Here is a 21,891-nt window from a genome sequence, read left to right on the forward strand (position 1 = left end):
CCTTTTGGGCCATAAATGTGTTGTCTTTACTGACAATAATCCATTGAGTCATTTGGCTTCGGCCAATTTGGGAGCAACGGAGCAGCGCTGGGCTGCTCAGCTGGCTTTATTTGACTTTGAAATCAAATATCGTTCTGGCAGAGCCAACAAGAATGCTGATGCTTTATCAAGACAGCATCCTGTTGGTGTACAAGATTTGGAAATTATGGTTCCTGGTACAGCTCTCCCTGAGCCCTTGAGAGAGGTTTTTCAGGGGAAGAAAAGGGAGGTTACTCAAGAGGCTGTTATGGCCTTGCCTAACCATACCATCTCTGAAATCGGTGTTTTCCAGCAAGCTGACCCAACCATCCAGGAGTTCTTGGTTTTCTGGAGGCAGAAACGGCGCCCAACTGCAGACGAACGGCAGCAGGTATCCCAGCAGGTTCTGGTGCTACTCAGACAATGGGACAAGCTAGTGGAGGAGGATGGCGTTTTGTACCGGCAAGTGTTCAAACCTGCTGGTGGTGAGTTAATTTTACAGTTGGTGTTGCCAACATTTTTGAGGGAGGAAACATTAAAACAAGTTCACCAGGAGCATGGCCACCAAGGGGTGGAGCGAACATTAGAACTCCTACGCCAACGCTGTTACTGGCCAGGTATGGCCGCAGAAGTGGCACATTGGTGTCAGAACTGTGAAAGATGCCAGGTAGCAAAACAGTCTCAGCCACAAGCTCGTACATTTATGGGACATTTGTTAGCGTCACGACCTAATGAAGTTTTAGCTATTGATTTCACAATGTTGGAACCTACAAGCAAGGGACTTGAGAATGTGCTGGTCATGACTGACGTGTTTAGTAAATACACCCTTGGTTTTCCCACCCGAGACCAGCGTGCTTCAACTGCCGCCCAGGTCTTGGTGAGGGAGTGGTTTTTCAAGTTTGGCATACCTGTCCGAATACATTCGGATCAGGGTCGTAGTTTTGAAAGTCTGCTCATTCAACAGTTGTGCCAGTTGTATGGCATTGAAAAATCACACACCACACCATATCATCCAGCCGGTAATGGTCAGTGTGAACGGTTTAACCGTACCCTTCATGACCTGCTGCGAACCTTGCCTCCCTCTCGTAAAAGAGACTGGAGCTCATGTTTGCCACATGTTCTGTATGCTTACAACACCACACCCCATCAGGCAACCGGTGAATCACCCTTTTTCTTGATGTTTGGACAGGAACCTCGGCTGCCGGTTGACTTCCTTTTAGGAAGAGTTCAGGAACCTGTGGCTGGAAGTGTCCATGATTGGATTCAGGAGCATCAGGCCTGCCTTCAGGTAGCTTTTCAGGGTGCTCATGACAGATTGAGGGTGGCAGCGGAGCGCCGCAAGAGTCACCATGACCAACGAGTTAAACATGCTCCCCTGAAGGTTGGTCAGCTAGTGTGGCTAAGGGACTTCACCCCACGAGGACGTCATAAGATCCATGACCTATATGGCCCAGTAAAGTATAAAGTCCTCAGAGAGCCCAGTGAAGGAGGTTCAGTGTATACTATAGCACCTGTAACTGATCTAGCTAAAACCAGAAATGTTAATCGCATACTGTTAAAGGCGGTGGTAGAAGAGTCTGGAGAAGGTGCCATTGGTCCCAGCTCACCACTTGGTGATCATCGATTTGAAGATGAGAGGTCAGGTGATGAGGATATGTATGTTTTGGTGAGTAGCAATCCTCCCACTCCAACAGTGGTGCAGGCTATTTAGACCATGGAATTGAGTCGTCGGGGCGACGACATAAAAAGGGGGGGTAGAATGTGGCAGGAAGAGGTGGAGACTGCACCTGCTGGCAGGGTGATTGTAAGTGGGCCAATAGCGCCAGAGGGTGCTCAGTATAAAAGCAGAGGTGAGCTCCAGTCTGACGTTGTTTGCTGTTGACACATCGCGCACCGCGCTTCCGGTTGAGCTGTCTGTGCGCCGAGTACAGGTGAGGTTGGCTACCTGCGTATTTACAGCTGCTTATACATTGTAGTCATGTAGAGCCTTTTATGTACAGAAACGGACGGGCGTATTTACCTCCACGTTGATCGTGGGTGAGGTGGTTCCTGTAAAAGGTGCCAACATTTGAGCATTCCCATTTGGGTGCAAGTGTGGAGAGCTTGGCCTAATCGGTAGGTGGAATGAGTGACAAATCTTGTTTTTTTTATTCCTTTATTTTAAACTGTTTTATTATTTAGGAATCTCGACTGATTGCCACACATAACGCTGCTGCTTTGCCTGCACCAAGTCACTGCTTACTTAGCGGTTGCGAGAGAGAGACCGGCTGCCTGGGACACGCCCCCCCGCCCCCGCTTCCGAAATCGAAACAAGGAGCGGCTGATCGCATTCATTTCGGATTGGATTGGACTGGGTTGCTCATTTTGCTGTGCCTGTTGAGCACAGGGATTTTTATGGTTTTATTTAGACATTTTTATTTCTTTTATTGCCTGTATTTTTAACAAATTGTCTTTTCTTATTTTTATTTTCTAGACCACCGGTGGTGCGCTCGGGCCTGGAGGCGGCGTCCCTTTTTGGTGTGACTGTGTAGTGATTAATACCAATAGGTGGAGGGAAATACAAGGAGTGAGTGACTTCACGGGTGTTTGTTTTGATTTCTTTGCTTTGGAGCCTACCATCCAGGACCTGGCCGTATCCACCGGTAAGCCTAGTTGGATTTATTTTGTGAATTTTCTTTTTGTTCAAATACAGGTATTTTTATTCTCTGTCATAATAAATTATTATTGTCTTGAAGCCTGTCTCTCGCTTTTTGCAAAACCGGACCTGTGTCCTTTCATTAATTCCTGGGTGAAAACCCCAGGTGGCGTTGTTAGCAACAAACCACCTTGTATAGTCCAAACCACTGAACGCCACACCAGGTAGGTCTGGCTGAGAATGAGGAAACAGAAGTAGTATACAAAATATATTTTATTTATAGGTTCTTTTACAGTATTAAAAATAGACTTTATTATTCTAATTTAAAACTCAATAAGGCCCAAAAACCCAGGACAAGACTAGAAGCAATTGGAACCAAAAACAAATGCAAACCAAATTAGTAGAAACACAAAATAATGTTAGACAAAAGAAAACAAACCCCACATTGGCCCAACCCAGTCCTAAGGCTGTGCCCAGCAAGCTAATAAAAAAATAAGGAGCTATGCATTGTTTGTGGTTCTGCACTGTTTGTGGGAGCATAATAGACAACAGCAGCAATCAGTATTAAAGGTCCACGATCCAAACACTTTCACAGCAATCCGATGAGCACGGAGCCAGCGCTCATCTGACCTGAGAGCCAACTCAAATGACGGACCCAACAAACACACACAGATTGGCGTGCACACCCGGTGCCTATATACGCTTAATGAGCCCGACAAGGCTGTGAACGGAAGTGAAGGTGGGGAACGGGGCCTAGATGTGTTCAAGAGCCCTGACTGGGTGGGAATTTGCAACCACTGGATGTAAACTATGTCTTCCAGTCAAACCACCCGGTTACATATAAGTTAGTTTTAAAAAATATGCTTTTTTATGCAGATCAGTTGTAGCTTGTGTTAGTAAAATTAGAATTTTCTCATACTTTTAGACCACAAGTGCAGCAAAGAATAAGGAACACTATAGAATAGTCATGGAAATTCCCTCTGACTCCTCTGATGATGAGTATAGTGACAGCAGTGATGAGGAGTGGCTACCAGAAAACACTAGAAATATAGGAGATACGGATGATGAAGGAGATGCAGACAGTCAGGATGCTGAAAGTTATGATGATGAGGACCAGGATGATGAAGGACAGGTTGCAGAGGGAGGTCAGCAAGATGAGGGAGCTGAGGAAAATGTCCACATGGTACCAACTCAGAGAAATGTTCACAAGGGCCATGCCTGCACTCAACTTTGCTTTGCCAATTTTCATGTAGCCTAGGAGTTAGGAAAATTAGGAGAGAAGTTAGAAGAGAAGTTCTGGAGATGCAGGTGTTTGATGAAGATTGTTCTCTAGGTTTGGACTAAACAGAAGGGCTATAGGATATTAGAGTGTATGAAAGTATGTTCAAGTGCTTTTCAAAGCTCACAATGGAATAAGTGATCATGGATATATGATAAAACTCAGATTAAATTATTCTTCAGTTGAGTTCATACTGTTCTATGTTGAGTGCTGAAGTGCATGCAGTCCACTGTAGTGGACATTTCTGTAACTTCCTGAAAAAATAAGATTTTTGAAAAAAAAAGTTCATATTTGCTTTTTTAATGACCCAAGAAGAGTATAAACAGACTTAAAAAAATCTTGAATCAGGGATTCATAATTAGTGCACCCCTGACTGATAAAAGGAAAAAGGTATATCATTTTCTTTAAGAACCCTGATGTGAACAAAATGGTGCTGTGATTTCCATGCATATCACAAACTGTTCTATAGACTTACACTGTCTTTGGCATAGTCGTCGCCGAAGTCAATCATCACTTTCAACGCACTCAGGATCAGAATGTCGACATATGAATCCATTTGAATTTCATGCCTGTAGTTCTTCACTGGGAGGATGTGGTTCATTGGGATCCCCAGACTGGAGCTGAAGTCATCCATCTGTTGGAAAAAAAGTTTATTCAGAGTCTAATACAGTGAGGGAGGATCTCATGTTTTGAATAACTTTCAGCAACTCACCCTTGCCTCTATATTTTCTCTGTGGAAGTTTCTTAGAAATATTCCAAATACACTATTTTGCATCGATGTGGGTGAGAATCGCCAGCTGAGGGATTCCTGTGGATACCAAGATTTTCTTTGCATGGGTAATGTTATTTGTTACCAGACATAAATACATTTTAACAAATACAGCAGAGAAGCGCTTCTTAGATTATCATTAGGATCAAATCATATAAGATGGGAAACATTCATGACACTAAAAAAAACCTTGTGGATAAATGCTAATTTCATTTTTGCAACACATTTTTGTCCACCTATATTATACAATCAGCTTAGGTTATTGACATAAAGGGTTTACATGATTTACTGACTGGTGTTTATTGTTACATTACTTTGGTGAACATAAGTTTGATTGTACAAGTTGTTTCTTACCCAGCTCATTGGCTGCTTCTCTGATTTCCCTCATTTTCTGTAAAATAGACGACTTGATTTGAACTTTAGAATGAATGTAAACCAGAACATTGACTCTGTCGCTGATGGACGGGGAAGAGTTGTAGCCAAGACCACCATCAGAAAGAGAAGATACAGAATTGAACTGTGAGAAAAACATGATGCGCATTAAGTCAAACTGGTATTAACCCCTTAACTGATGGGACCAGTTAAGGGGTTAAATCCTGGAGTTTCTCAAACGGTTAAGGTTTAACCCCTTAACTGGTCCCATGAACTGATGGGACCAGTTAAGGGGTTAAACCTGTTTTTCCTAAAGGATCTTTGATGACCAGTGTAAATCTAATTTTAGGAGTTTCTGATTTTCTGTTCAGTCTGAAGTTTAAACCTGATTCACTTCCTGTGTTTTTACCACAGAACCAGTTTTTACATCCAGAGAATCAGATTCTCTGAGCTTTTCAGAGCCGCTGCTGGTCCAACTGGGCCTGATGGGACGTTTCAGAAACTCCAGGATTTAACCCCTTAACTCAGTGGTTTCCAAACATTTTCTGCGCCCCGCCTATGGATTACAAATGGCTGTCTGGTTGAAACGACGTGTGTGACGGGGAGGGGGACATCGACTTTTTTGGGGGCAAAATGAATGTACGTAGCTGAAAATAGACACCAACATCGGTAGCCTACAAGCTACTTGTTAAGCTTAAGGTTCTGTATTGATAGCTAGTCATCTTTTAGCTAACATTACCTGCATCCAACAGCTTTACTCAACTCAGTCGGTTAGTTTGGAGGGAAAAACTGTGAAAAGTTCTTTGCGTTTTGCTGGTTTGCTGCCGTGATTCTAACACAAACCTACGTAGCTCCGCACAGCAGCAGCAGGTCTCCTTCACAGGTGGAAACCCAGCGCGAGCGCTCATGTTGCGTTTAAAGGCGGCTCGGAAAAACAGGTTACAACATGTTAACAACGGATTAAACAGTTTTAACTGCTGATAAAAGTGACAGAGGACACAAATATGGGAAGTGTGGAAGCCTCTACTGTATCAAATTGACATAGGAATAACAGAGAGTTGGCCATTCTAAGGTAAAAACCCAGCACATACGGTGTTCATGTTTTTTTGTTTTTTTTCATCCAGACGGCTTCCCGCGCCCCCCCTGCAATGACACGGTGCCCCCCCTAGGGGGCGCGCCCCACAGTTTGGGAACCTCTGCCTTAACTGGTCCCATCAGTTAAGGGGTTAAATATATATACTTCATCTGGCAAGCTATTTGTGATGAATTTAGGACTGGGCCCTCTGAAAATGGTAGGCCACTGAGCTATATGGTATATTGAAGATCATTTTAAAAGTAAAAGGTAAAAGTATAGTATCTGTACCTTATAACCATCCTTCACATGACCCTTTAAGGCCAGTTTGATGTCGTCTGTTCTGATTCCTCTTCCATCTCCATCTTCCAGACCCATGATGTCGTTGAACACAAAGGGATAAAAGTTTCCCTTGCCTTCTTTCTTGATTTTATGGGTTTGATACTGAATGAAAAAAAGAGATTAAAATGTTATGTAAACAGTACACATATAGCTTCAAAAATTTATTTTAAACTGTGAGGAGAACTTCAAACTATCCAGGATCAAAACTGACATAATTAAAAATAAAAGCAGATATTGTTTGTCCTTTTCCTTACCCATGCCTTATAAAAAAAATTAATTTATTTTGTATTGTTCACAAAATATACAAGCTTTAAATTGGACTAAATAAAATTCTTAACTCAGTGCTACTCCCAGTGTGTCCGGGCAACTTAAGTTATAATTTAAATAACACAAAGGTTGTATTAAGAGTCAGTGCAATAAATCAATATTTAAGAGGAATTTTATTACCTGGAGTTTTCATTAAAACTTGTTTTTAGTCAAAGCCTTACATTTTTGTAAAGATTGAAGAGATCTTTCTAAAGATCAGTGACACTGAACCAAACTCAGATCTAAACAACATTTGAATCTTAGTTTCACTTCCACAGGTCTTGACAGGTTGTTTACTGAGAAAAACACATTTGATATGGATTGCTTCTTACTAGTCAGTTTTGGTCCTGCAGCTTGAACACAATAAAATAATTTTAAACCACATTTTATGTTTAAATGACTTCATTTTAACTTTGCTGAACCCCAACAATTACTCTTAAGAAATTTCCTTGTTTATGGTCCTCCCAATGGGATTTCCTTCCTTGGGACCACAGGACCAAGGTCACCCAATAGACCCATTCCTCATTACTGATAGGTATTTTTCTCGAACCTATATAAAAGAACCACAGACAACGTATATGAATTTCATGACCAAGCTTTTGCAAAAGGAGAAGTCTCTGCCAACTGCTCCTCTGAGCCGTTCACAGAGCGTTCTGAAGACCTTTGGTTACAGCTTGTCTTTTATTATCAAGCAAAATGAGAGGAGGATGGGTAAGGAAGACAGCAGAGACAATATACGACTGCACACAGACAGTTTCTAAGGTAGGGAGTATTCCAGTTGATAAGGAGGCACTTGTGGACACATAATTCAAGGTCTGGGAAACACACAGATAACTGTTTCACATGAAGATGAACAGGCAGATGGGGCCTCCAGGTCAGTTTATACACACATAAGGAAGAGAACACTTTAAACTGAAAATCACAATAATACTGAATGTTTATTAACTATTGATTAACATTAGACTGAATATGAACTAAAGTAATAACAAAACCTCGGTAACACTTTATTTGAAGGGGGGTGAATAAGACTGTCATGACACTTTCATAAACATGACATAACACATGTCATGAACATGAATAAGCCTTCATGAATATTTATGATTGTTGTCATAAAGCGTCATTCGGTAAATTATGACACTTTTAATACAAAGTTGACATTATTCAAAATGTCTTTATGACAACTTGACATTAACCAGGAAATCATTACTGTTTAAACTTTACCTTTAATAACATAAAGTTACCTCATTTTTAAAGTGCAATCAGTAATACTTTTATAACAAATTTATATCAGTAATGATTTCTTGGTTAATGTCAAGTTGTCATAAGAAAGACATTTTGAATAATGTCAACTTTGTATTAAAAATGTCATGATTTACCGAATGACGCTTTATGACAACAGTTATAAATATTCATGAAGGCTTATTCATGTTCATGACAGGTTTTTATGACAGTGTCATGTCAGTCTTATTCAACCCCCTTCAAGTAAAGTGTTCCCCAAAATGATAATACCAAAAAATCTCTAACAAAAACTACAGGATGTTGAAATGAAACCATGAACTAAATGTGCCTGGGAAATAGACAGTACTGCCCCTTTAAACTTCCAAATAGCTCGTCGTTTCATGAGAATGTTTTGTACGTCGTCTGATGAATAAATATTGCTCCAGCTCAGGGATCTCTGCGGTCAACATACACACACGCAGCGCAGCGTGTGTGTTACTGTATAGAGGGGGATCAGGCTGCAGAAGGCCAAACAGACTGGTTTATCAGCTGGTCTGCTTCCAGTTCCTGGCCGGCCCACCGTAGCACTCCCACCAGGCCCAACACTGAGCCGTCTGCCTTCCAGCGGAAACACACTTTACATCCGTGTGTGTGTGTTCATGCTCAGCTCACGCCTTCTGCTGCGACTCACACACAGATGGTTATTATTTTCTATAATGATGTGGAAATGTTGCTGTTTGTGTCTGGCTTGAACACGCTCACATCAATCCTCGCTCCGGCGGCAGAATTAGACAAAAAATCAGATCTGAATTAATGAAATAACTTCATCTGTTTTACATTTTACATCTTTTTCCCCCCTTCCATATATGAAAACTATTTAATGAAGACTGACAGGTGAGAAATGATAGCGATAATGTAATGCAACCTCAGTCTGATACCATCTTTATTTAATTAAGGTTTTAATTCAAATCCCTCTGACACTTTAGTGTGAGGTCTGAGCTGCCATAAGCTGCATAATGAGTTATTACAAAAGGACAGGCTGGAATCGCTGATTATTAGACCTTTGTTGTGGTGTGCTATGTAGAAATAGTGGAATAAGCATGCATCACACGTAGCTCAGCTTCAGTACTCTCTTTACTTTCTTTCTTCTTCTCCTTTCCGCATATCTTATCTTGTACATAGTCAGAGCTCCCCCTGCTGTCCTTTACATGCAATAACAAGACATAACATTTTCCCTTTTCCTGAAGCAATTACTTACATTTGCACTGTATAACTGACAGCAGGAAACTAAGTTTGTAAAATTACCATTTCAGCAAGCCAACAGTAATCTGAAAAGTTTACGAACCATATTAGCTCAAGTAGCAACAGTACATTAAATGAATATCAGCATTAGAATAAAATTACCAGTTTCACTGTTAACCATAAGCATTACAGGATGAACATTTAAACCTATTTATTTTTACTGTATTTTACTTTAGCAGAACAGTAGTCATCTTTACTTGTCTTACCGAACACTAATACCATTCTGAACAGGAGTGGTTACATTAATTTTCACTTTATCTTACAAAACCTGTCAACCATTTTGGTGCATTTCTAGATCTCTGACTTCTTCTAGGTACAGCAGCAGGTTCATTAGTGTTTCCTGGCAGTGCAAAGGTATCAAATACAGTATCACTGATTTGTTCTGAACCAGTTAAGGTTTGTTTTGGGAAGTGTGCAAGTTTTGAAGCATTCCACTTGCGTCCGTCACTTAGTAAGAAAGTGTTTTGTCCAACTTTCTTTATGACAGTCCGTGGTTCTGTAAATCTTGAAGATCCTTTGGAAACGTGCTCAGGTCTGCGAACACGAACAGTGTCACCCACTTTGACTGTTGGTACTTTAGCTCTCATTTTCTTGTCTGCGTATTCCTTCATTTTATTTTGCTTTTGTTTCACCCTCTGTTGTATTTGGGCATGTGTTTTGCTTTTCAGTTCTACTGGGAGTATGTTTAACTTGGTGCGCATCTTTCTGTTTCTCAGTAGCTCAAATGGGGTTACTCCGGTGGTTGCATGAGGAGTAGCTCGGTAGTTGTGCAAGAATTCTGTTACAGCTTCCTTCCATGAGCTGTGACTTCTTTCAGATGTTTGTATGCACTCCTTAAGTACTCTGTTGAATCTTTCCACAGCACCATTTGCTTTAGGGTAGTATACACTGGACCTTAAGTGCTGTATCTCTCTCTCTCTCAGAAAAGTACTAAATGCATGAGAAGTAAACTGACAACCATTATCTGAGACAAGATACATTGGATTACCTTCCCTACTGAACACAGTGGCTAAAAAACGAATGATAACATCTGTAGTGACAGTAGAACTGAATGCAACCTCAGGCCATTTGCTGTAGTAATCTGTAAGTACAATAGCATAACGGCAGTCCCATGTAGCATTTTCAAATGGACCTGTAATGTCTATTGCAACTTTTTCCCATGGCTTACTAGGGAATTCAACTGGAGTGAGTGGAGCAGGAGCAGTTATGGCTACCTTATCACTGAACTGGCAGTTAACACAGGAAGCAATGACAGAATGTACAAATTTGTCCAGTTGTGGCCACCAGAAAAGTTCACGCCGTCTTTGCTTGGTACGGACAATGCCTTGATGTCCTTCATGTGCCAAGTCAACAAGTCTGGCACGCAGTGAAGCAGGGACAACTAGTCGATCTGTCAATCTCAATATCAGTGAACCATGAACTGATAACTCATGTCGTATCTGAAAGTATGGAGTAAGGTTCTCTGGAAGACCTTTTTTGGATTTAGGCCAACCTTTTTCAATCTGGTTGCGCAGTAGTGAAAGTTCTGGACAGATTTCGCTGGCAGAAGTGAACTCTGGAAGGGAAATGGCACACAGTGACTCCTTAAAAACAGCAGCAATCATGTCAGGTTCCTCTGTTGCCTCATTTTCAGCAGTTAGCGGTAGTCGAGACAGGCAGTCAGCAGTGACGTTTTGATTTCCTGGGCGATAAGTGACGTCGTATGTAAAGCAGAGCAGTCGAGCGGACCATCTGGCAATCCTTAGTCCAGCACGGCCAGAACCTTTAGAGGTGAGTAAAGTCGTAAGTGCTTGGTGATCTGTACGAAGAACAAAGCGACGACCCCAGAGGTAGGTTCTCCACCTTTCCACAGCCCAAACGCAGGCAAGAGCTTCACGTTCGACCGTGGAGTACTTGCGCTCAGCAGAAGAAAGAGTTCTTGATGCAAAAGCGACAACTCTCTCACTTTCATCTGAATGCAGTTGAGTTAACACTGCGCCCAGTCCATAGTCTGAAGCATCAGTTGTAACATAGGTTGGTAACTCAGGGTCATACAGAGCTAAGGCAGGACTATTGACTATCAGGTCTTTAAGTGAAGTGAAGCTAGACTGTGCTTCTGTCGTCCACTTGAAGCTTAAATCTGTAGAGTCTCTGAGCACTGCACGTAATGGCTCAATAACAGTCGCAAAATCTGGAATGAACTTACTGTACCATGATGCAAGACCAAGGAAAGATCTCAGAGAAGACGTGTCGTGTGGAGCTGGAGCATGAATCACAGCAGTGACTCTATCCTGATCTGGTTGAAGACCGTCTTTTGAAATGGTGTGACCCAGGTAGTTTAGTGAAGGTTGATTGAATTTACATTTGTGCATGTTCAGTTTGAGTCCAGCATCAGTCAAGGCTTGAAGAACTCTCCGTAAATTTTCATCATGTTCTTTTTGTGTAGAGCCATAGCAGATGATGTCATCCAGGTATGCTTGTACACCTGGCAAACCTGCAAGGATGATTGACATCGTTTTCTGAAACGCTGATGGGGCAGAAGCTAAGCCAAAAGGAACTCTGCAGAAACGAAAAAGTCCATCATGGGTGATAAATGCTGTAATATCACGACTTTCAGGATGCAGAGGCATTTGGTGGTAGGCAGAAGCTAAATCAATCGTGGAAAAAACAGTAGCCCCTCGTAGATTTGAGAACAGTTCATCCATGTGTGGTAATGGATGGCAATCAGCAACAATTACTTTATTTGGCTCCCTTAAATCAACACACATGCGTGGCTTTCCTCCATCTCTTCTTTGTGTCACGACTATGGGAGAAACCCAAGGAGAAGCATCAATACGTTCAATGACGCCCTTATCCTGGAGATCTTTGAGCTCCTCTGAAACAGCTTGTCTTACTGAAAATGGAAGTCTCCTGAGTTTTTGTTGCACTGGAACAGCATTAGGCAGTATATGTACTTTGTGTATGAAGTTTTTAGCGTAGCCAACTTCCTGAACTGACATGTCTGGAGAATGATCTGATACAGTCTCTGGCACAGCAGGTTCAACCGTAGGGGTAGGAGAAGTACTAGTAGTAATAACCTTTCGTCCTTCAAGTTTCATTTGTAAAGCCTGAAACAAATCTAAGCCAAGAAGAGCAGCACCTGACTCAACAACAACAAGAGTACCTGCAGTAGAATGACTATCATGAGAAATAGTACCTTTTAAGCACCCTTTTACAGAAATCTTCTCTTTTGCATAGGTAACAAGAGCAAATGTAGGTTCAGTTAGCACACATTCAGAAAAGTAGGTCTGGTAAATGTTCTCTGGTATAATGGACACCGATGAGCCTGTATCCACAATCAGCTCAACATCTTTGCATCATCCATTAACAGTCACTTGAACTGTGCAGAGGATCTTGTCTTGCACTGCATTGTTCATGTAAAGAACTGTGGGCTCATTAATGACGACTTCACGTACCTCCTTTTGAGTCGAACGGCATACTCGTGAAAAATGTCCCACTTTACCACACTTGTTGCATGTCATTTTAGCAGCAGGGCATGAAGGTTTGTTAGCAAGGTGGTTGAAAGATCCACAGCGGAAGCAGGAACGGCGGTTAGCAGCAGCTTGAGTCGTAGCAGGAGCAGGATCCGGCGGCTTCTTCTTCGTGTCCCAGCGGCGGCTTTGCTTTGGTTGTTTTTGTACGGCCCTCACTGGAGCAGAAGCGCTAGCAGCGGTAGCATCAGAAAGGACGTTAGCATCTCTTAATCCACTTTCAATTTGCAACGCCAATGTAGTAGCTTTAGCAAGTGTTAAGTCCGGTTCAAGCAATAATCTGTCTCTTATGCGAGTATTAGCAACACCCTCAATCAGTTGATCACGTAGCATTTGGTCCTCCATGTTCCCAAAATCACATGTAGCAGCTAACTCCCGTAGGGAAGCTAAGAATTGGTTTACCGTCTCATCCGGTCTCTGTGCTCGTTGTCGAAACTTGTGACGTTCAGCAATGACGTTCACCTTCGGCACAAAATGTTCTTTAAGGGCAGCAATAGCAGTAGTAAACGTGTCTCCGGTATTTGGCAGGGTGTAGAAAAGCCGTTGGCCCTCTGTACCCAGGGCATGAAGTAAAACCGCGCGCTTTCTGGCATCAGGCCAGCTATCCCCCGATGCAGCTATCACCAACATGTAGTTGTCGAACATCTTTAGCCATGTTGGAAACGGTATCGCTGGTTCCCCTGGGCATGGCATGAATGGAGTAGGTAAAGGCACAGAAATAGACATCCTTGTCGCCAATGTTGTGGTGTGCTATGTAGAAATAGTGGAATAAGCAGGCATCACACGTAGCTCAGCTTCACTACTCTCTTTACTTTCTTTCTTCTTCTTCTCCTTTCCGCATATCTTATCTTGTATATAGTCAGAGCTCCCCCTGCTGTCCTTTACATGCAATAACAAGACATAACAACCTTGATCTGTCATCCTTAGTGCAAGATTTTAACAATCCTGGACTTTGAATAAGAGCGGCAGAACTTTGAACCTCTTCTAAAGGAAAACAAAACTTTAGCTAATTACGTGTTAGACTCACAATGATACAAAATATAAGGATAAGAGGACATAAACTCAAAGTTTCACACACTTTGTAGATCATAGAGAAATTATTGGTTTCTATTGTTCTGATGCATTAATTTAAGATAGCTGGAAATGACAACAAACTGAACAGGTGCTTGGGATGTTAACGTTTTGAGCAAACTTCACAATTAACTGGATGGATGGATGGATGGATGGATGGATGGATGGATGGATGGATGGATGGATGCAGTGGCGCAACTGCACATTATTCAGGTGGATGTGAAAACATAAATTGCCCCCCCCCCCCCCGGCGGAAGGAACTTCAGGCTGAAAGTCCGACGCTAACCCCCCTCCCCCCCGAGGCGACGCTGCGTGGAGTGTAAAACTCGCTACATTTACCTCGTTATGTGTGAGAGGTGAAGGAGCGTGAGGCGCTGAACTGTATGGGAAAACATAATCGGCGCGTCGCCCCCTCCAGACGGGGTTTTGGCGCCCCCTCTGGTGCTGTGCCCCTATGCATTGCATACGCTGCATACCCCCTTTTTGCGCCTCTGGATGGATGGATGGATGGATGGACGGACGGACGGACGGACGGACGGACGGACGGACGGAAGGAAGGAAGGAAGGAAGGAAGGAAGGAAGGAAGGAAGGAAGGAAGGAAGGAAGGAAGGAAGGATGGATGGATGGATGGATGGATGGATGGATGGATGGATGGATGGATGGATGGATGGATGGATGGATGGATGGATGGTCGTCAGTTCTGAATTTGTTAAGCAGAGACTCCAATGGACAGAGATTCACTTTTACTAAAAGGGTGATATTAGTTTTAAAACATCTCTGCGATTAAAGCACAAATGAAATCAGTAAAACTAATTCCTAACTAATTCCTAATGAAGCCGGCTGATGGAACAGGACAGATTTTACTTAAATGAGGAATTAAGACAGAAAAAAGAACAGATTTGGTGGAAATATCCACAAATATTAAGGTTTTTAGCTTCTTTATTAGTTGGTCCCACCCTTCACTTTGTCTTTACCTTAAAGCTGCAGCAGGATAAGCTGTTTTCCTGTAACGGTAAGTTGTTTCTTCACCATTAGCACATTTAGATGTGCATGAAGATGATTGGTTGTTTTTGGTGCAAACGGCAACAGCAGCTCAGGGAGGAGATCGATCTCTTCATAGATCATACTGTACCATCACACGACATGGTGACAGTTTCAACAAATATGTAAAAAATAAAGTTGTGTAAAAGTTACAGACTGCAGATTTAATGTTCTTTAACTTTCACTGTCAGAATCAAATAAAAGGAGGACTTAAATTTAAGAGACTTTTTTTTCAGAACAAAAGACACAGACATAAATGTTATTTGTAACAATGTATAACAGTTAACAATGGAGTAACACTTAAGAAATAATAAAGACATTCAATAAGGTTTAAATTAAGGTAAAGATTTATTTTATTTACCAAAGCGAAACATTGGTGTGTATATTTAGTTTTCTTCACATTGTCGTCTTAGCAAATAATAAGGAACAGTACCTGTGGTCATAAACCAATAGGTTATGATTCCTTTTGCAGAATTTTCTTTTTTTTCTGTAACTGGCATAATATTACAGTCAGTTAATTCACATTTCCTTTGCATCTCAGAAGAGTGAGCCGACATCGCTGCCGGTTCCTTTAAAGCAGCTTTTCTAGGAAATATGAGTCAGAAGCTGCCAGCTCTTTGCTCCTGTAGGAATGACATCTGGCAAAAATGAACAGAAACAAAAAGCCCACAGTGCTGGCTCTTTGTCATTAGAAGAGCATTTGTCAATTTTGCAGCCACTTGTGATCCAAGTGTCTTCATGTGCTGGGAATCAGGACAATGCAGCAGGATTTCAACGCTGTAATCTGACCACAGCTGCTGGTTGTGATGTGAACAGACCGTGATGCTACACACACATATCTGGGTTACAGAGCAAAAGGTTGGCATTAATAAAGAGAGAGGGAAAAAAAAGGGCAGTGTGTGTGTGTGTGTGTGTGTGTGTGTGTGTGCGTGTGTGCGTGTGTGTGTGTGTATGTGTGTGTATAACAAATAATGGCTATGTGCGGGTAAAAAAAATCTCCTTTTATTGTTTACTTAAACTATTCTTGTCATAACTCTGAGATGAGGCTTGAACTGGGTGATTCATCCCTGTAATTATCTCTTGGGGTTTTTTTGTAAAGAAGATTCACATTTAATGACACTTCATGACTCGGTGAGATGTAAGCTGTGTCTTCACAGAAAAACATGAGAAAATAGACACTGCTTTTACACAGCAATGCACTACGGTTCACTGTATCTATTATACATTCTGCTATAGGATCAAAATGGATCTTTTTTGTTTTAAATCACTTTTCAGTCTCCGTTTGGTCCGTTCATCTGAGATTATCAGATAAAAGCTGAAGAGTTTTGTAAATTTTGAAAGATATATTTTTGTTTAACATGAAGTCTACAGGATGAGTTTGGTACCTTTTGGTTCTGACTGCATGTCTCCACTGATTACCAGAGTTTAAATTTGGGCCATCGCAACGTATTAGTGCTCATACAACAATATTAAAATGAAAACATGTATCTCTAAATGTCACAATTAAATGTTTCAGATCATTTGATCAATCAATCAATCAATCAAATTTTATTTGTATAGCACATTTCAGCAGCAAGGCATTTCAAAGTGCTTTACATAATTTTAAACAATGAGAAAGAAAAAGAAAGTAATAAAAAGATAAAAAGAAAAGATAAAATCACAGCCTAACAGGACAAGGCCTCCAGCCTTGCAGCACCAGGCTCCGTCCGCCTGTTTCGCGAAAATTTTGCGCTAGGACTTTCGCTGTCCTACGCGGATTTTGTACATTAATTGGTTACCTGTTAGTCTAGAATTTACAGGGTTAAACAGTGAGAAAGAAAAAGAAAGTAATAAAAAGATAAAAAGAAAAGATAAAATCACAGCCTAACAGGACAAGGCCTCCAGCCTTGCAGCACCAGGCTCCGTCCGCCTGTTTCGCGAAAATTTTGCGCTAGGACTTTCGCTGTCCTACGCGGAATTTGTGCATTAATTGGTTACCCGTTAGTCTAGAATTTACAGGGTTTTATATACGCGCAATGACTCCCAGTCACTCGCAAATACATAGAAGGCATCAATTGCCATAAGCAACTGTAAACAGGTGGGTTTTAAGTTGAGATTTAAAGGCACCCAGTGTTTCAGCTGTTTTACAGTTTTCTGGAAGTTTGTTCCAAATCCGTGGTGCATAGAAACTGAATGCTGCTTCTCCTCGTTTGGTTCTGGTTCTGGGGATGCAGAGCAGACCAGAACCAGAAGATCTGAGGGGTCTAGATGGTTGGTACAGCAATAACAGATCTTTAATGTATTGTGGTGCTAAACCGTTCAGTGATTTATAAACTAACAACAGTATTTTAAAGTCTATTCTTTGAGCTACAGGGAGCCAGTGTAGGGACTTTAAAACTGGTGTTATGTGCTCTATCTTCCTGGTTCTAGTGAGAACGCGAGCAGCAGCGTTCTGGATCAGCTGCAGCTGTTTGATTGATTTATTAGTCAGACCTGTGAAGATGCTGTTGCAGTAATCAATACGGCTAAAGATAAACGCATGGATGAGTTTCTCTAGATCCTGCTGAGACATTAGTCCTCTAATCCTGGAGATGTTCTTCAGGTGATAGAAGGCCGACTTTGTGACTGTCTTTATGTGGCTCTGAAGGTTCAGGTCAGAGTCCATCACTACTCCCAGGTTTCGGGCTTGATCCCTGGTTTTCAGTTGTAATAACTGAAGCTGAGCATTGACTCTAGTTCGCTCCTCTTTAGGTCCAAAAATAATAACTTCAGTTTTGTTTCTGTTCAGCTGGAGAAAGTTTTGGCCCATCCACACATTTATCTGATCTAAGCATCTGTTCAGTGATTTGATGGGTTCAGAGTCACCTGGTGACATCGTGATGTAGAGCTGTGTATCATCCGCATAGTTATGGTAGCTAATCTTATTTCCTGCTATAACCTGAGCCAGTGGGAGCATATAAATATTGAAAAGAAGGGGTCCTAGGATTGAACCTTGGGGTACCCCACATGTGACCTTTGACCTCTCTGATGAGAAGTTTCCGATTGAAACAAAGAAATTCCTGTTCTTTATGTAAGATTCAAACCAGTTGAGCACTGGACCAGAGAGTCCGACCCAACTCTCCAGTCGATTCAGTAAAATGTCATGGTCAACAGTGTCGAAAGCTGCACTGAGGTCCAACAGAACCAGCACTGTGGTTCTCCCACAGTCTGTGTTTATATGGATGTCATTGAACACTTTTACAAGGGCCGTCTCCGTGCTGTGGTGAGCACGAAAACCAGACTGGAAGGAGTCAAAGCGATTCATTATTGTTAAGAAGTTATTTAATTGTTTAAAAACTGCTTTTTCAATAACTTTGCTGATGAATGGGAGGTTGGAGATCGGCCTGTAATTCTGCAGTAGTGATTTGTCTAGATTGTTCTTTTTTATCAGTGGTTTGATAACTGCTGTTTTCAAAGTCTGGGGGAAAACACCTGAAGACAACGATGTGTTTACTATATGGAGCAGATCATTAGCAACGACAGGCAGGACTTTCTTAAAGAAATGTGTGGGTAGGACATCCAGACAGCAGGAACTGGAGCTTAATTGACTTATAATTTCTTCTAGGGTTTTATAATGAAGTAGTTGAAATTGGGTCATTTTTACTGCTTTTGTTTTGTTTGGGCACAGCATTGGTACTGGCTTTGGAGTGGATGCGCAGATTAATCCTCTGATCTTTTGAATTTTCTCTGAAAAGAAACTGGAAAACTTGTTGCAGGCGGCATTAGATTGAAGTTCAGGTGGCAGCATCACAGGAGGATTTGTGAGCCTGTCAACAGTAGCAAATAAAGCTCGGGCGTTGTTAGTGTTTTTGTTTATGACATCTGCAAAGAAAGCCTCTCTTGCAAGTTTTAGTGTTGTGTGATAGTTACGTAGTCTTTCCTTGTAGATGTCATAATAAACGTGTAGTTGAGTTTTACGCCATTTCCGTTCGGCTCTACGGCAGAGTTGTCTTGTAGATTGAACTGATTGTGCATTTCTCCATGGAGATTTCTTCCTACCAGACACAACCTTCACTTTAATGGGTGCAATGTAATCAATGATATCTGAAAGTTTGCACTGAAAATCATCTACCAACTTATCTACGTTATTATAGTTTAAGGGCGAGGAAGCAGAGTAGATTTGATTAAATGTTTCTGCTGTGTTTTCTGTGAAAGTACGTTTTGTGATAGTAGCTGTTTGTCCAAGTGGGTTAATGGATAAAGAACATTCAAAGATAACAGCAAAGTGGTCCGACAGGGCGACATCAGTTACAGAGACATTGGAAATACTCACACCCTCACTGATAACCAGGTCCAGTGTGTGTCCATGAGTGTGTGTTGCTTGTTTGACATGTTGTGTTAAACCAAAACTCTCTAATATATCAAATAGCTTTTTTGCCCCTCGGTCTTGGGGGTTGTCAACATGAATGTTGAAATCACCGACAATTATCAAACAATCGTAGTCAATGCATATGAGAGATAGAAGTTCATTGAAGTCCATAAAGAAATTTTCCTCATATGTTGGGGTTTTGTATAAGGTTAGTATCAAAGTTCTTTTGTGGCCTTTTACCTCAATTCCAAGATACTCAAAAGACATAAAATGACCCAGAGAGATTTTGCCACAGTTCATGGTATTTGTAAATATTGAAGCCACGCCTCCTCCTTTTTTATGTTTTCTATTCTCACTTAAAAAATTGTATGTAGGAGGCGCTGATTCAATTAGTATGATTGCTTCATTATTGTCATTCAGCCATGTTTCTGTCAGAAATAAAACATCAATATTATGCTCGGTGATGAAATCATTAATTAATAGAGCTTTAGCACAGAGAGATCTGGTGTTTAAAAGAGCCAGTTTAAGTGACTTGGAGGCTGAAAGTTCTTCAGTCTGAGGTTCCTGTATGCAGGGGATCAGTTTGAGGTTTGAATTAAGACCGCTGCTTTTTGTATTTCTGTTTTTTCTAACTTTTCTTCTAGTGATCCGGACAGGTAATGTCCTGTTTTGCGGTGCCGGGGGGCCAGACACATTCTGGTGGAAGACTGTTGTAAAAATAATATCTGGACCCCGGTCTCAGACCTCAGAAACGCAGAGCGCTGGATCCTCAGGGAGGTCAGAGGCAGGTGGCTTAGATGAAGTGAGGTCTGCTATGTTAGCGCTAAGGAGAGTCGTGCCGAGGCGAACCTGTTGATCTATTCCAGCCTGCTGAGAGGAGAAAGAGTCCGTCCGCCTTCCTTTCTGACCCGTGTCCTCCACCAGCATCTTCAGGCGGCTCAGGTGCAGCCCGACTCTCTTTAGTGATTGACTTCCTGGGAAACTTTGTTCTTGTGAGTGAGTAAAGGAGCAGAGAGGAATGGGGGATGGAGGAGGGGAACCGGTCAATCTGTCACCAGTCGATGTTTTATCAGTTTGTATTGGAATAGTTTGTTCTTGATAAGCGGAGGGTTCCATCCTAGTCAGACATCCTTGAGCCAGTTCTTCTGAAGCGATGGTCACATTGCTGTTCTTGTTGATAAAATGAAAAATGTTTGCAGTGAGCAGCCTTATCCCATGTTTGTTCAGACTGCGTCCTCCTCTTCCAAAGAGGTGAAAGCGCTGCCAGTAGATCCAGAGGTTATCGATGAAGGTCACTGAGCTGGCTGAGCAGGTTTTAATCAGCCATTTGTTTATCATGCCCAGCCTGGAATGTTTTTCGTCTCCCCATTGAGGCGATGGAATTGGACCGCTGAGAAATAACTTCATTTTTAATTTTCCCATAGTGTCCAGAAGAATATTAAAGTCCTTTTTTAGAATCTCCGATTTTTGCTTTGCCAGATCGTTAGCTCCAACATGCACAACTAAAGTCTCCATGTTTGGCTGATCAGCGGTTAGAGAGTGCACTTTGCGAGTCAAATCAGAAACAGTGTCACCAAGAAAAGAAACCACTCTGGTTTTCTTGGGATTGCAAACATGACTGATTCCATTTACTGTCTCATCTCCAACAATAAGCACTCTTTGCATACCTTTTGTTTTCCCGGTGTTCATTTTGTCCTTCGGAGCTTTGTAGGGTGGATGTGCTGGTCTCGCCTCATTGTTGATGTTTGAAGATGGGTTTTCACTCAGAGGCTCAGGCTGGAGTGCAGAAAATCTGTTTTTCAGTGGGATTCCCACGGAGTCGGAATATTTTGAGGCTTGGGCTGGTCGCTTTGTCCTTGGGAGCGGGGTCGGTGGGGCCGTTTTTGTTCCAGCTGCTTGTTTGCAGTTCTTTGGCGGAGCAGGTGTTGAAGTTGAAGGTGGGTTTCGGCTCAGAGTTGGCCACTCTGTTTCGTCCAGGTGAGGTGTTCTCCCTGTTAGTCGTCTCATGGGATCTGCAGTGTGAGACTTTTGTTTTGGTTTGGCACCCTGAGCGATCCAGGGCGAGCTGGTTGGTGCAGGGTGTACGACCTCACCGCTGATTTGAGGAAGAGTAGTTTCATTTCCACAGGTAGCGTTGATCTCAAAGTTCACCTCCAGCCGTTGAATCTTCGTTTCTAAAAACTGAAGTCGTTGTAGAATACTGTTAATGTCCTTGGGGTCGGACGGGGGCATTTTGCCCTAGCTCAACTTGGAGATGAAGAAAAGTAAGGTAAAATAAAAGTGAAAAAATATTTCCCAGTCCTTAAGTCTGAAGTAATCCAGTTATTATGTAAAAATTGTGACTGTAAAAATAATTCACAGGCAAAGTTATCAGTAAGGACGGGAGAGAGCAGGATAAGCTGTTCCTCCTTCAGCTGCAAGGACTGAAGGAGGAACAGCTTCCTGTTTGATTGTATAATCAAACAGGAATAACCTGACTAAATTACAGAGGGTGTTTTTATACGATGATTTTATTTATTAAGGGAAAAACAGCAGCTGGAAACAATCTGGTCTTACATGGAAAAGTAATTACACCCTCGTTAAATCATTAATAAACTGTTGGCTATATTTTAAAGTTAGGTTACCTTGAG

At 41.8% G+C, this 21,891-nt stretch overlaps 1 long non-coding RNA gene and 1 pseudogene across 1 annotated transcript; one reads left to right on the forward strand and one right to left on the reverse strand.

Moving 5' to 3' along the window:
- Positions 1-1,860: 1,860 nt before the first annotated feature.
- Positions 1,861-2,752, forward strand: LOC148160489 (uncharacterized). Its single transcript, XR_015765082.1, has 2 exons — positions 1,861-2,133; positions 2,200-2,752. It is a non-coding gene; the product is annotated as an uncharacterized LOC148160489 (long non-coding RNA).
- A 928-nt stretch (positions 2,753-3,680) lies between these two features.
- On the reverse strand, positions 3,681-6,570 carry LOC148160490 (interferon-induced protein 44-like; annotated as a pseudogene).
- Positions 6,571-21,891: the final 15,321 nt, after the last annotated feature.

This window comes from Poecilia mexicana, unplaced genomic scaffold, assembly GCF_051168715.1.
Source record: "Poecilia mexicana isolate PSO_F unplaced genomic scaffold, ASM5116871v1 scaffold_2, whole genome shotgun sequence".
NCBI lineage: Eukaryota > Metazoa > Chordata > Actinopteri > Cyprinodontiformes > Poeciliidae > Poecilia > Poecilia mexicana.